General features: G+C 41.4%; 1 protein-coding gene across 1 annotated transcript in view; it reads left to right on the forward strand.

Annotated features, from left to right (window-relative positions):
* LOC115108441 (protein TANC1-like) overlaps positions 1-16,685 on the forward strand; it is a 296,178-nt gene continuing 279,493 nt past the window's right edge. The window contains exon 1 of the mRNA XM_029632769.2: positions 1-80. The gene's annotated coding sequence lies outside the window, so the exon portion shown is untranslated. The remainder of the gene's footprint in view (positions 81-16,685) is intronic.

Raw genomic sequence — 16,685 nt, forward strand, 5'->3', positions numbered from 1 at the left:
CCTTTGGTCCATCAGAGGATTCATGTGGAGTTAAGCCGTTGGAAAACTTTTCCTACTGAGATATCCATGACATTTCCCAGGTAAATATTTTGACTCAAGTTCAGTGTGTTCGTCTTTAGAGAAACTATCAAGTACAGCTTGGACTGTGTTTAGTTAGGTTTGAGGAGAGAAAGTAGACTAACTTAGCGAGCTATTAGGAGAGTTTAGTTTCGGCTTTTCTCAGGCTGTCTAGTGGAGGAAGAGTTAGCAAGGAGGATGAATACATTGGAAACGTGTTTGACTGGAAGCGCTGTGAGTTCACATTGAAGCAAGAAACAGAGCGTTAAATAAACATGTCTATTGCTATTATGCGGGAAGTGTGTTTAATAGTGAGCGATAGGGCCTCACTTTAAAATCAATTATTTGTTGAGCAAAGTGTGGGGGGGGGCTTTCTTGTGAAAGTGCGCTCGTTGACAGCTCGAGCTTTAAGTCAATCTGTTAAATCTTAACTAAACTCTTTAGACATTTCTATTGAGTCCAACCATAGCTTAAACGTATGTTCAAAAACGTTAGCTGTGCAACTTGTCAGATTTTGTCGCTGTTATCAGGCCACTCAGAACCTTGCTGAACTAAATCCTGTTGGCCTTATTTGATTTTATAGTCTCACGCTGAAATTGCCGCTCATTTTGGCGTGCTTGGGAAATGTGTAAACTGTCAGCAATGCATTCCTACAAGAGACAAAAAACAACAACAGCTGTTGGCTTTGATACTACTAGGAATAACATGGTAATGGTATAGTAACACGTTAGTTACACACAACGAAAACCATTATTTGACCAGATACCAATTCATTTAAGTACAGTATAGACGAATTATATATTTTTTAATGTAAAACACCACACATTGTGTGGCATAGTAACTAGAATAACAGGTATCCCACCCCTTTTTAACCCTATCCTCAAAACCTTCCATTTTACCATACTGTTCTTGTGTTGTTACACCTCTATAATAAAACCAAGTAGGTGTATTCCCGTGTTTATTGTGAGAAACTAACTTGTTACCATACCATTAACAATGCTATTGCACTTCATTATATTCTGTAATGTTAAGTGCTAAAATGATATCCTGTTTTTAATGGATCAGAAATAGTTTATTACATAGTAATGTGGTCTTGTTTGATGCTTGAAATGTATATGAGGTGGTGGTTTTGAAGTCAAGACTAGAGGTCGACCGATTATGATTTTTCAACACCAATACTGATTATTGGAGGACCAAAAAAGCCGATACCGATTAATCGGCTGATTTAAAAAAAAATGTATTTGTAATAATGACAATTACAACAATACTGAATTAACACTTATTTTAACTTAATATAATACATCAATAAAATCAATTTAGCCTCAAGTAAATAATGAAACATGTTCAATTTGGTTTAAATAATGCAAAAACAAAGTGTTGGAGAAGAAAGTAAAAGTGCAATATGTGCTATGTAAGAAAGCTAACGTTTCAGTTCCTTGCTCAGAACATGAGAACATATGAAAGCTGGTGGTTCCTTTTAACACGAGTCTTCAATATTCCCAGGTAAGACATTTTAGGTTGTAGTTGTTATAGGAATTATAGGACTATTTCCCTCTATACCATTTGTATATCATTAACCTTTGACTATTGGATGTTCTTATTGGCACTTTAGTATTGCCAGTGTAACAGTAGCTTCCGTCCCTCTCCTCGCTCCTCCCTGGGCTCGAACCAGCAACACAACGACAATTAGCGTGCGCTAACTAGCTAGCCATTTCACTTCGGTTACAAGAGCCTCATCTCGGGAGTTGATAAAATTGAATTCATAAACAGCACAATGCTTGACGCACTACGAAGAGCTGCTGGCAAAATGCACGCAAGTGCTGTTTGAATGAATGTTTACGCGCCTGCTTCTGCCTACCACCGCTAAGTCAGATACTTAGATACATGTATGCTTGTATGCTCAGTCAGATTATATGCAATGCAGGACACGCTAGATAATATCTAGTAATATCATCAACCATGTGTAGTTAACTAGTGATTATGATTGATTGTTTTTTATAAGATACGTTTAATGCTAGCTAGCAACTTACCTTGGCTTACTGCATTTGTGTAACAGGCAGTCTCCTTGTGGAGTGCAACGAGAGAGAGGCAGGTCGTTATTGCTTTGGACTAGTTAACTGTAAGGTTGCAAGATTGGATCCCCCGAGCTGACAAGGTGAAAATCTGTCGTTCTGCACCTGAACGAGGCAGTTAACCCACCGTTCCTAGGCCGTCATTGAAAATAAGAATATGTTCTTAACGGACTTGCCTAGTTAAATAAAGGTATAAAAATAATAATAATAAAAAAATCGGCAAATTGACGCCCAAAAATACAGATTTCCGATTGTTATGAAAACTTGAAATCAGCCATAATTAATCGGCCATTCCGATTAATCGGTCGACCTCTAGTCAAGACCCAACCCATATGCAGTATACTTGCTCACCCTTGGTTTGAGTTATGTTGAAGTAAGTTTGTTCTGTGTTTACATAAGACACTTCCTTGCTTTTTGGAACTCATGTAAACCTCAGATGCTTTAAAAAGTTATTGTAGTTCTTTCTGAAACGTTCTTCATACTGAAAGGTCCGTTTCCATTTTGATGAAAAGGGGCAGATTAATTGAATGAACATAGCATGTCCTCACTGAACTGTGTGATGGTAGGCTACCTGGAAAGTGCTTTGAGTCTGACACAAAGTTCAGATGAATTCAAACCATTTGGTTGTTGTGACCTTCTTAGTCACTACAGTTCAGTTGACCTTACATATGATAAGATAAAAGCTTGTCTCTTCTCTATTAAACATTTCTATATCCATAACCTTCAGAGTTAGCCTATTATCCATTTCACAATCATGACATCAAAGCTTAAAAATATTTCCAGCTCCACAACAGGTGACTGACTGCAGCTGACAGGTGCTTGCTTGTGATGACTGGACTGAAGTGTGCACTGTCATAATAGTTTATCTGAAGAAAACAAATGTTATAAGTCATTTGCAAAGTTACTGTATGTAGCCTTTAAAGTGCCGAGGAGGTCTGTAGTCACAGTAGAGAACCTGGTTCCAATGGTTCATAGCCAGTTGCCCAGTAACAGGTGCTGGAACCAAGGAGCAAATTTGGGGGTGAGGAGACAGTCAATGGAGCCACTGACCTGACAGTGTTCAGGCCAGGATGTCCAAACACTGTCCACATTATGTAGCAAATTATTCTACCACATTATGTGGCACATTATTCCAGTAAGAAGCAGCAATATTGAATGTCTACTGACATGAAGAGTTTAATTGGGTTTAAACGACCCTCATTACCAGAAAATTGTTCACCAGAATTGTTTTGTGTCGCAAAAACAGGGAAAGTGTGTGCTGTTTGTTTTCAGAGCTCTCCGTGTGAGTTGGTTTTGTAAAATGAAATGTTATTGGAAGGATTCTCCGTGAACCTGGTTGTGCGCTAATGCCGGTGTAAAGATATGGGTTGACACTAGGGCTGTGATGGTCATGGAAATGGTTGACGGTCAGCCAAATGACCGCAGTCTCCATAATAACTGTTAGAATAGCACATTTTCTCCTCTCATTGCGAGTGTACCCATGAGTTTACCAGTTAAATTACCAGGGTTGCAGGTTCCAAGCCAGTTCTATTCATTCTATTTCTATATGTGCTGCGGCTGCATTGTGGGGGGTGTTGCCTAGGCAACCGAAGACTCGTTTGCTACAACACCTTGCTTGTTTCAGCAAGGAGCAACAAAGTTTAATCAAGGTGAGAAGCATCCATGTTACTGCAGAAACAGACTCAAATCAAATCAAATTGTATTGGTCACGTACACATGGTTAGCAGATGTTATTGTGAGTGTAGTGAAATGCTTGAGCCTATATATTTATAAGAATGTATAAATATATGGATGAGCAATTTCAAAGTGGCATAGGCTAAGATGCAATAGATAGTATAGAATACAGTATAAACTGTACATATGAGATGAGTAATGCAAGATATGTAAACATTGTTAAAGTGGCATTATTAAAGTGACTAGTGTTCCATTTATTAAAGTGGCCAATGATTTTAAGTCTGTATATACGTAGCAGCCTCTCTGTGCTGGTGATGGCTGTTTAATGGTCTGATGGCCTTGAGATAGAAGCTGCAGTCTCTTGGTCCCAGCTTTGATGCACCTGTACTGACCTCGCCATCTAGATGATAGCGGTGTGAACAGGCAGTGGCTCGGATGGTTGTTGTCCTTGATGATCTTTTTGGCCTTCCGGTGACATCAGGTGCTGTAGGTGTCCTGGAGGGCAGGTACAGATGATGCGTTGTGCAGACTGCAACACCTCTGGAGAGCCCTGCGGTTGTGGGTGGTGCAGTTACCGTACCAGGCGGTGATACAGCCCGACAGGATGCTCTCAAAAAGTTTGTGATGGTTTTAGGTGACAAGCCTGAGGTTGAAGAGGCACTGTCTGTGTGGCTGGACCGTTTCAGTTTGTCAGTGATGTGTACCCCCGAGGAACTTAAAATATTTCACCTTCTCCACTGCTCTACCGTCGATGTGGATAGGGGGGTGCTCCTTCTGCTGTTTCCTGAAGTCTACGATCATCCCCTTTGTTTTGTTGACGTTGAGTGAGAGGTTATTTTCCTGACACCACATTCCATGAGTCCTCACCTCCTCCCTGGTAATCAACACTAATACTGTTGTGTCATCTGCAAACTTAATGATTGAGTTGGAGGTGTGCATGACCACGCAGTCATGGATGAACAGGGAGTACAGGAGGGGGCTGAGCATGCACCCTTGTGGGGCCCCAGTGTTGAGGATGAGCGAAGTGGAGATGTTGTTTCCAACCTTCACCACCTGGGGGCGGCCCGTCAGGAAGTTCATTACCCAATTGCACAGCGCGGAGTTGAGATCCAGGGCCTCAAGCTTAATGATGAGCTTGGAAGGTACTGTGGTGTTGAATGCTGAGCTATAGTCAATGAACAGCATTCTTACATAGGTATTCCTCTTGTCCAGATAGGATAGGGCAGTGTGCAGTGTGATGGCGAATTTATCGTCTGTGGACCTATTGGGGTGGTAAAGAAATTGAAGTGGGTCTAGGGTGACAGGTAAGGTGGAGGTGATATGATCCTTGACTAGTCTCTCAAAGCACATCATGATGACAGAAGTGAGTGCTACAGGGCGATAGTCATTTAGTTCAGTTACCTTTGCGTTCTTGGGTACAGGAACAATGGTGGCCATTTTGAAGCATGTGGGGACAGCAGACTGGGATAGGGAGAGATTGAATATGTCCGTAAACACACCAGCCAGCTGGTCTGCGCATGCTCTTAGGACGCGGCTAGGCATGCCGTCTGAGCCGGGCAGCCTTGAGAGGGTTAACACGTTTAAATGTTTTATTCATGTCGGCCAAGGAGAAGGAGAGCCCACAGTCCTTGGTAGCTGGCCGCGTCGGTGGAACTGTTATCCTCAAAGCGGTCAAAGAACGTGTTTACCTTGTCTGGCAGCAAGACGTGTGTGTCCGCAACGTGGCTGGTTTTCCTTTTGTAGTCCGTGATTTTCTGTAAACCCTGCCACATACGTCTCATGTCTGAGCCGTTGAATTGCGACTCCACTTTGTCTCGATATTGACGTTTTGCCTGTTTACTTGCCTTGCAGAGGGAAAGACTACTCAGTTTGTATTCTGCCATATTCCCTTCACCTTGCCATGTTTAAATGCGGTGGTTCGTGCTTTCAGTTTTGTGTGAATGCTGCCATCTATCCACAGTTTCTGGTTAGGGTAGGTTTTAATAGTCACAGTTTGTACAACATCTCCTATACACTTCTTGATAAACTCAGTGACATTTCGGTGTACACTGTACATATTATTCTCAGAGGCTACCCGGAACATATCCCAGTCCGCCTGCTCAAAACAACCTTAAAGCGTGGATTCCGATTGGTCAGACCAGTGTTGAATAGTCCTTAGCACGGGTGCTTCCTGTTTGAGTTTCTGCCTATAGGAAGGGAGGAGCAAAATGGAGTCGTAGTCAGATTTGCCGAAAGGAGGGCGGGGGAGACCCTTGTATGCATCCCAGTGTAACGGTTTTCTTGAGTTGAAGGAGAGGCGGACCAAAGCGCAGCGTGGTTATTTTGATTCGTGTTTAATAAAGCACTTCAACATGAACAAACTAACAAAAACAAGAAACGTGAAAACCCAAAACAGCCCTATCTGGTGCAAACACAGAGACAGGAACAATCACCCACCAAAACCCAACACCAAACAGGCTACCTAAATATTGTTCCCAATCAGAGACAATGACTAACACCTGCCTCTGATTGAGAACCATATCAGGCCAGACATAGAAATAGACAAACAAGACATCCAACATAGAATGCCCACTCAGATCACACCCTGACCAAACAAAACATAGAAACATACAAAGCAAACTATGGTCAGGGTGTGACACCCAGAAGTTAGACTAACAATGGTCCAATGTTTTTCCAGCGTGAGTGCTACAGCCAATATGTTCATCGAATTTAGGTAACCTCTTCCTCAAATTGACTTTGTTAACCTCTTGCTCCTACCTGACACGCAGGCGTCCCATCTAGACATCTGGAAATGCAAATGCGCTACGCTAAATGCTAATAGTACTAGTTAAAACTCAAACGTTCATTAAAATACACATGCAGGGTAGTGAATTAAAGCTACACTCGTTGTGAATCCAGGCAACAAGTCAGATTTTTAAAATGCTTTTCGGCGAAAGCATGAGAAGCTATTATCTGATAGCATGTAACACCCCAAAAGACCCGCAGGGGACGTAAACAAAATAATTAGCATAGTCGGCGCTACACAAAACGCACAAATAAAATATAAAACATTCATTACCTTTGACCATCTTCTTTGTTGCCACTCCTAGATGTCCCATAAACATCACTATTGGGTCTTTTTTTCCGATTAAATCGGTCCATATATAGCCTAGATATCGATCTATGAAGACTGTGTGATCAAGGAAAAAAATAGTGTTTTATAACGTAACATCATTTTTTAAAATTAAAAAAGTCGACGATAAACTTTCACAAAACACTTCGAAATACTTTTGTAATGCAACTTTAGGTATTAGTAAACGTTAATAAGAGATCAAATTGATCACGAGGCGATGTATATTCTATAGCTGTACGTCTGGAAATAATGTCCGGGTAAATCTCAACCAAAATATCTGGTCGGAGACCGGAAGAAAGGCGTTGCCTTGCGTCTGTTTGACCAAGAAACAAATAGTAGGCAAATGACAAGACTGTTGACATCGTGTGGAAGCTGTAGGTATTGCAACCGCGGCCCCATTAAATGTGGTTCACCTTTATCAATGGGTTGAAGTGGCGCATGGATATATTTTTCCATTTTCAGTGATCAGATTTTCCTGCACTTTTCGATGAAACACGTTCTGTTATAGTCACAGCCGTGATTTAACCAGTTTTATAAACGTCTGAGTGTTTTCTATCCACACATACTAATCATATGCATATATGATATATTCCTGGCATGAGTAGCAGGGCGCTGAAATGTTGCGCGATTTTTAACAGAATGTTCGAAAAAGTAGGGGGTAGGAGTAACAGGTTAAAATCCCCAGCTACAATAAATGCAGCCTCAGGATCTATGGTTTCCAGTTTGCATAAAGTCCAGTGAAGTTCCTTGAGGGCCGTCGTGGTATCGGCTTGAGGGGGGATATACACTGCTGTGACAATAACCGAAGATAATTATCTTGGGAGATAATACGGTCAGCATTTGATTGTGAGGAATTCTAGGTCAGGTGAACAAAAGGACTTGAGTTCCTGTATCAAACAAATCAAATTTATTTATATAGCCCTTCTTACATCAGCTGATATTTCAAAGTGCTGTACAGAAACCCAGCCTAAAACTCCAAACAGCAAACAATGCAGGTGTAGAAGCACCGTGGCTAGGAAAAACTTCCTAGAAAGGCCAAAACCTAGGAAGAAGCCTAGAGAGGAACCAGGCTATGAGGGGTGGCCAGTTCTCTTCTGGCTGTGCCGGGTGGAGATTATAACAGAACATGGCCAAGATGTTCAAATGTTCATAAATGACCAGCATGGTCAAATAATAATAATCACAGTAGTTGTCGAGAGTGCAACAAGTCAGCACCTCGGGACTAAATGTCAGTTGGCTTTTCATAGCCAATCATTGAGAGTATCTCTACCGCTCCTGCTGTCTCCAGAGAGTTGAAAACAGCAGGTCTGTGACAGGTAGCACGTCCGGTGAACAGGTCAGGGTTCCATAGCCGCAGGCAGAACAGTTGAAACTGGAGCAGCAGCACGGCCAGTTGGACTGGGGACAGCAAGGAGTCATCATGCCGGGTAGTCCTGAGGCATGGTCCTAGGGCTCAGGTCCTCCGAGAGAGAGAAAGGAAGAAAGAGAAAAAGAGAGAATTTGAGAGAGCATACTTAAATTCACACAGGACACCGGATAAGACATGAGAAGTACTCCAGATATAACAGACTGACCCTAGCCCCCCGACACATAAACTACTGCAGCATAAATACTGGAGGCTGAGACAGGAGGGGTCAGGAGACACTGTGGCCCCATCCAATGATACCCCCGGACAGGGCCAGATAGGCAGGATATTACCCCAACCACTTTGCCAAAGCACAGCCCCCACACCACTGATAAGTTGTATGTTGTTACAATTACACCATAAGTCATTAATTATGAAACATACACCCCTGCCCTTCTTCTTCTCAGAGAGATGTTTATTCCTGTCGGCGCGATGCACTGAAAATCCAGGTGGCTGTACCGATTCCGACAGCATATCCCGACAGAGCCATGAAACAGAGAATGTTACAATCCCTGATGTTTCTCTGGAAAGCAATTCTTGCCCTGATCTTGTCAACTTTGATATCGAGGGATTGGACATTAGCGAAGTAATATACTCGGAAGCGTTGGGGGTGTGCGCGCCTCCTAAGTCTGACTAGACAACCTCTCTGACTCCCTCTCCTCCGGCGGCGTTGTTTTGGGTTGGCCTCTGGGATCAGTTCAAATGCCCTGGGTGGTACGAAGAAATGGTCCGCTTCGAGAAAGTCGTATTCCTGGTCGTAGTGCTGATAAGTTGACACTGCTCTGATATCCAATAATTTTCCCCAGCTGTATGTAATAACACTTAAGATTTTCTGGGCTAACAATGTAATAAATAATACATGTCCTCACAAATCCCGTCTTCAGTCAACTGTTTAAAAATGAAATAAGTCTTATTATTTTTGTTTTAAACGGTTATTTTATTTTCATGAAGGTCTTCCTCCATAATCGTGGGTTATACAGTAATTGTGCCAGCCCTAGTTGACACCAATAGCAAATGTGGTAGAGGGTTGTCAGTAGAGGTCGACCGATTGATCGGAATGGCCGATTAACTAGGGCCGATTTAAAGTTTTCATAACAATCGGAAATTGGTAATTTTGGACTCCTATTTTTTTTAAATGTATTAGATTTTTTACTACACCTTTATTTAATCTTTATTTAACTAGGCAAGTCTTAAGAACACATTCTTATTTTCAATGACAGCCTAGGAACGGTGGGTTAACTGCCTTGTTCAGGGGCAGAACGACAGATTTATACCTCGTCACTTCAGGGATTCAATCTTGCAACCTTACGGTTAACTAGTCCAACATCAATCATAATCACTAGTTATAACTACACATGGTTGATGATATTACTAGTTTATCTAGCGTGTCCTGCGTTGCATATAATCGATGCAGTGCGCATTCGTGAAAAAGGACTGTCGTTGCTCCAACGTGTACCTAACCATAAACACCAATGCCTTTCTTAAAATCAATACACAGAAGTATATATTTTTAAACCTGCATATTCAGCTAAAAGAAATCCAGGTTAGCAGGCAATATTAACCAGGTGAAATTGTCACTTCTCTTGCGTTCATTGCACACAGAGTCAGGGTATATGCAACCGTTTGGGCCGCCTGGCTCATTGCGAACTAATTTGCCAGAATTTTACGTAATTATGACATAACAGTGAAGGTTGTGCAATGTAACAGGAATATTTAGACTGATGGATGCCACCCGTTAGATAAAATACGGAACCGTTACGTATTTCACTGAAAGAATAAACATCTTGTTTTCGAGATGATAGTTTCCTGATTCGACCATATTAATGACCTAAGGCTCGCATTTCTGTGTGTTATTATGTTATAATTATGTCTATGATTTGATAGAGCAGCATGACTGAGTGATGGTAGGCACCAGCAGGCTCATAAGCATTCATTCAAACAGCACTTTCGTGCGTTTTGCCAGCAGCTCTGCTGTTTATGACTTCAAGCCTATCAACTCCCGAGATTAGGCTGGTGTAATGATATGATGTGAAATGGCTAGCTATTTAGCAAGGTGCGCGCTAATAGCATTTCAAACGTCACTCGCTCTGAGACTTGGAGTAGTTATTCCCCTTGCTCTGCATGGGTAACGCTGCTTCGAGGGTGGCTGTTGTCGTTGTGTTCCTGGTTCGACCCCAGGTAGGAGTGAGGAGCGGTACGGAAGCTATACTGTTACACTGGCAATACTAAAGAGCCTATAAGAACATCCAATAGTCAAAGGTATATGAAATACAAGTGGTATAGAGAGAAATAGTCCTATAAATCCGATAATAACTTCAACCTAAAACTTCTTACCTGGGAATATTGAAGACTCATGTTAAAAGGAACCACCAGCTTTCATATGTTCTCATGTTCTGGGCAAGGAACTTAAACGTTAGCTTTCTTACATGGCACATATTGCACTTTTACTTTCTTCTCCAACACTTTGTTTTTGCGTTATGTAAACCAAATAGAACATGTTTCATTATTTTTTCAAGGCTAAATTGATTTTATTGATGTATTATATTAAGTTAAAATAAAAGTGTTAATTCACTATTGTTGTAATTGTCATTATTACAAATATATTCAAAAAATCGTCTGATCTGCTTTTTTTGTCCTCCAATAATCATAATCAGTCGACCTCTAGTTGTCAGTCCACCCTCCATAGGCTTGAAGTTGAGTGGGATGGGGTTTTCTGTTTGTTTCAAACAGAAAATTAATCTCCTGTTTGCAAAAGGGGTCATGTGTTTTATTCAGATTTATTCTACATTTGTATGTGTACAAATACAATGCCATTTTGGGGAAACCCCCTCTTTATCTCTGTAATCTGGTCTCCTTCACCACCAGCAGTTACCATACCAGGTCTGTTAGGTGGTTGCTACTTAAAGACCCCAGGACATTTCCAGTATTAGGCAAGGCTGCCTTCTCGTCTTGTGCACCAGAGGCATGGAATAGTCTACAGTCCATGCTTCATCTAGATATGTGAGTGCCACTGAATTAATTTTAAAATATTGATGGGATACTCTGTTACAGAGAGTAAAGTTTTTTTTTAGGCTGGATCATCTTGTTGTATATTTAATTCTGTAATCTGTTGATTGTCGCTCCCTTCTTGGCCAGGTCTCCATTGAAAAATAGACTGGGCTTAAATGGCCTTTTCCTGGTTAAATAAAGGTACATACATAAAAAAAAGCCATCCCAGAAGAGTGGCCAATGATTTTGGAATGAGATCTTCTATGAACAGCTGTCCACATACTTTTGGTCATGTAGTGTAACTAGACATTATTATTTGTCTGTCAAAGGATTCTCTCACAGTTAATAATAGGAAGTTAACAATATATCATCATTTCATCCTTGGTTCTTGGTGCTATGATCTGCTCAGTTCAGCTGACAATGGCTAGGTCTAATCTTCAAATTGTACACAGGCTATTACATTCACCAGTATCTAGCCTATAGGGTACAAGGCATTGTGTAATTGCATGTACAATTTCTCAAGGGTTCAAAGCAGTTTGTATGTATCGCTCGCCTTAGCTCTTTTAACACCACCATTTAATTGCCCTGCTTCCCTCTCAGCATCAATTAAAATGTTACAGAATGACAGATGCATATTGAGTTGCCTTGCTAGATTGTTGGAGGATTTGGTTTCTGAACAGGAGAGCAGCTCAGGCAGAGAGAAGAGAGAGAATGTGCAAGCAAACAAAGCTACTGTACGACCCTGTGAAATTTCAGTGACCTCATCAGCTCACTGAGAACATCCAGTTTAGAAACCACAATTATTTGGGTCTGCCAAAAGTTTTATGATTGCACCATTAATTAACACATTTGACTCAATGAGGCATTCCATCGAACTGACATGGTAATAATTCATTCATGAAAGGACTCTCATAAAAACCCTCAGTGGGCTACAATACTGTATGAGACTCCAAGCCTGTGTGAGTGCAACCAAATGTGTGTGTGTTTTAACTTTACCTCCTGATGAAACAGCTGTTATTGATTAAAAAAAACGTGTTAAGTATTTAGAAAGCTGCAGAGAGAAATGGAAGGCTAAATCTCTGTGTTATGGCCAATGTTCCCTCTAAGCTGCGAGCGCGCACAACTTCCCTCGGACGGTGCAGAAGAAATGTCAGCTGCGCAGAGAAGAACGAGATTGAACTTTCTAGTTTTCCCCTTTATTTAACACTGTCAACATATCGCTCTACTGTGGGAATTGAATCAGTGCAATATTATACACTTTCAATGTGCCATACCGAAAAAAAAAACTATGCAAGATTTAGTATGCAATAGAGGTCGACAAATTATGATTTTTCAACGCCGATACCAATTATTGGAGGACCAAAAAAGGGCGATACTGATTAATCGGCCGATTAATATTTTTATTTATTTATTTGTAATAATGACAATTACAACAATACTGAATGAACACTTTTATTTTAACTTAATAAATACATCAATAAAATCAATTTAGCCTCAAATAAATAATGAAACATGTTCAATTTGGTTTAAATAATGCAAAAACAAAGTGTTGGAGAAGAAAGTAGAAGTGCAATATGTGCCATGTAAAAAAGCAAATGTTTAAGTACCTTGCTCAGAACATGCGAACAAATGAAAGCTGGTGGTTCGTTTTAACAAGAGTCTTCAATATTCCCAGGTAAGAAGTTTTAGGTTGTAGTTATTATAGTAAATATAGGACTATTTCTCTCTACCACTTGTATTTCATATACCTTTGACTATTGGATGTTCTTATAGGCACTATAGTATTGCCAGTGTAACAGTATAGCTTCCGTCCCTCTCCTCGCCCCTCCTGGGCTCGAACAAGGAACACATCGACAACAGCCACACTCGAAGCATCGTACCCATCGCTCCACAAAAGCCGCGGCCCTTGCAGAGCAAGAGGAACAACTACTTTAAGGTCTCAGAGCGAGTGACGTCACCGATTGAAACGCTATTAGCGCGCACCCCGCTAACTAGCTAGCCATTTCACATCAGTTACACCAGCCTAATCTCGGGAGTTGAAAGGCTTGAAGTCATAAAAAGACAGTGCTTTTTTTCCGTGAATGTGCTTGTTAAATCATCACCCGTTTGGCGAAGTAGACTGTGATTCGATGAGAAATTAATTAACAGGCACAGCATCGATTATATGCAACGCAGGACAAGCTAGATAAACTAGTAATATCATCAACCATGTGTAGTTAACTAGTGATTATGTTAAGAATGATTGTTTTTTATAAGGTAAGTTTAATGCTAGCTAGCAACTTACCTTGGCTTCTTGCTGCACTCGCGTGACAGGTAGTCAGCCTGCAGTCTCCTTGTGGAGTGCAATGTAATCGGCCACAGACTGTGTCCAAAAATGCAGATTACCGATTGCTATGGAAACTTGAAACCGGCCCTAATTAATCGGCCATTCCGATTAATCGGTCGACATCTAGTATGCAAAACTAATTGTGCAAGAGATTTTCTTGTAGGCAGAGTGCATTGGAGTAGGATTCTATTGCATTGACAGGCACTACTCAGGCCTATACTCTACACAGACTGGTGCGCCATAACCAATCATTGCTGCAGTAGGCCTACAGTGAATTCGGAAACCATTCAGACCCCTTGACCTTTTCCACATTTTGTTACGTTACAGCCGTATTCTAAAATGGATAAAAAATTTTTTAACTCATCAATCTAAACACAATACCCCATGTAGAAATGTAGAAATAAAAAACTGAAACATCACATTTACATAAGTATTCAGACCCTTTACTCAGTACTTTGATGAAGCACCTTTGGCATCGATACTGCCTCGAGTCTTCTTGGGTATGACACTACAAGCTTGGCACCCCTGTATTTGGGGAGTTTCTTCTCTGCAGATCCTCTCAAGCTCTGTCAGGTTGGATGGGGAGCGTGGCTGCACAGCTATTTTCAGGTCTCTTCAGAGATTTGCGATCCGGTTCAAGTCCGGGCTCTGGCTGTGCCAATCAAGGACATTCAGAGAATTGTCCTGAAGCCACTCCTGCATTGTCGTGGCTGTGTGCTTAGGGTCATTGTCCTGTTGGAAGCTGAACCTTGGCCCCAGTCTGAGGTCCTGAGCACTCTGGAGTAGGTTTTCATCAAGGATCTCTCTGTACTTTGCTCCGTTCATTTTTCCCTCGATACTGACTTGTCTCCCAGTCCCTGCATGCTTCATCGTAGGGATGGTGCCAGGTTTCTTCCAGACGTGATGCATGGCATTCAGGCCAAATAATTTAATCTTGGTTTCATCAGACCAGAGAATCTTGTTTCTCATGGTCTGAGAGTCTTTTTAGGTGCCTTTTGGAAAACTCCCAAGTGGGCAGTCAGTCTACCATAAAGGCCTGATTGGTGGAGTGCTGCAGAGATCATTGTCCTTCTGGAAGGTCTGTGCCTCCTTCCCCAGATCTGTGTGTTATTTGTAACTTATTTTGTACATAATGTTTCTGCCACCGTCTCTTATGACCGAAAAGAGCTTCTGGATTTCAGGACAGCGATTACTCACCTTGTACTGGACGAACAATTTTTCTTTAACGAGTCGGATGCAAAGGATTTACTTCAGAGGGAGGGAGGTGGTCAGAGACCTGGCAGTGTCGTGCCAGGATAACAACTTCTCCCTCAACGTGATCAAGACAAAGGAGATGATTGTGGAGTACAGGAAAAGGAGGACCAAGCACGCCCCCATTCTCATCGATGGGGCTGTCGTGGAGCAGGTTAAGAGCTTCAAGTTCCATGGTGTCCACATCACCAACAAACTATCATGGTACAAACACACCAAGACAGTCGTGAAGAGGGCACGACAACGCCTATTCTCAGGAGATTGAAAAGATTTGGCATGGGTCCTCATATCCGCAGTTTGGCAACTGCTTGGCTTCCGACCACAAGGCACAACAGATGGGATGTGCGTAGGGCCCAGTGCATCACTGGGACCAAGCTTCCTGCTATCCAGGACCTCTATACCAGGTGGTGTCAAAGGAAGGCCCTAAAAATTGCCAAAGACTCCAGCCACCCTAGTCATAGACTGTTCTCTCTGCTACCGCATGGCAAGCGGTACCGGAGTGCAAAGGTTAAGGGCTTGTAAGTAAGCACTTCAGTGTAAGGTCTACACCTGTTGTATTTGGCGCATGTGGCAAATACAAATTTATTTAATCATATTGACAGGTGTGTGCCTTTCCAAATCATGTCCAATCACTTGAATTTACCACAGGTGGACTCCAATCAAGTTGTAGAAACAGATAATGGATGATCAATGGAAACAGAGTTCACCCGAGCTCAATTCTGAGTCTCATAGCAAAGGGTCTGAATACTTATGTAAATAAGGTATTTCTGTTTTTTTTAAATAAATTTGTCATATTCTAAACTTGTTTTCACTTCTTCATTATGTGTGTTGATCAATGTATTGTGTGCAGATCATGAGGATTTTTTTTATTTTTATACATATTAGAATAAGGCTGTAACGTAATAAAATGTGGAAAAAGGGAAGGGTTCTGAATACTATCCGAATGCACTGTATATGCAAATAGTCATTGACACGCATGGATCTAAGCCATATGTGGCGGAGCGATCTAAGGCACTGCATCTCAGTGCAAGAGGCGTCACTACAGTCCCTGGTTTGATTCCAGGCTGTATCACAACAGGCCATGATTGGGAGTCCCATAGTGCGGCACAAAATTGACCCAGCGTCGTCCGGGTTTTGCCAGGGTAGGCCGTCATTGTAAAGAATTTGCCTAGTTAAATGAAGGTTACACACATACACACTCACACACACACACACACACACACACACACACACACACACACACACACACACACACACACACACACACACACACCACTGGCAAAAGAGGGATTTTGATTGGCATTTATGTATGTCCCCATTACGAGTAAAACATAATGAAAATCTATTTCTTTCACTTACTTGCTGTGCTGTTTCGTTGTTCATTTGTTCAGTCGTTTGATTCTCAACCAGGATTTATATGGAAGGTCGTTTGGGTCTTTGCATGTCAAAAAAGTGTCAAATAAGCTTTTTGAACAATCAGGACCTGAATATGACTGCACGTCATACAATAATTTAACGCGTTCATACATTTTTTACGTAGTTATTACACATTGATTACACTATCACTCGTATTTCAAGTGTCACAACTAGGGTTGCAAAGGGTCTGCATTTTTTTTATAGGAAGTTAAGCCTGGGAATTTGGGGAACTTTTCTTAAAAGGTTTTCTCAAAAAAGTTAGCTTATAAGAGTGAACCTTTTTTGTGGGATACACATAAGGCAATTCTAGGTCTTGTGGCATATTTTGGTTAAACTATGGTTTGGTTAAACTACTGTGGTTTTGTTAAACTATTTTGGTTAAAC

The sequence above is a fragment of the Oncorhynchus nerka genome, linkage group LG3 (genome assembly GCF_034236695.1).
Source record: "Oncorhynchus nerka isolate Pitt River linkage group LG3, Oner_Uvic_2.0, whole genome shotgun sequence".
Lineage (NCBI taxonomy): Eukaryota > Metazoa > Chordata > Actinopteri > Salmoniformes > Salmonidae > Oncorhynchus > Oncorhynchus nerka.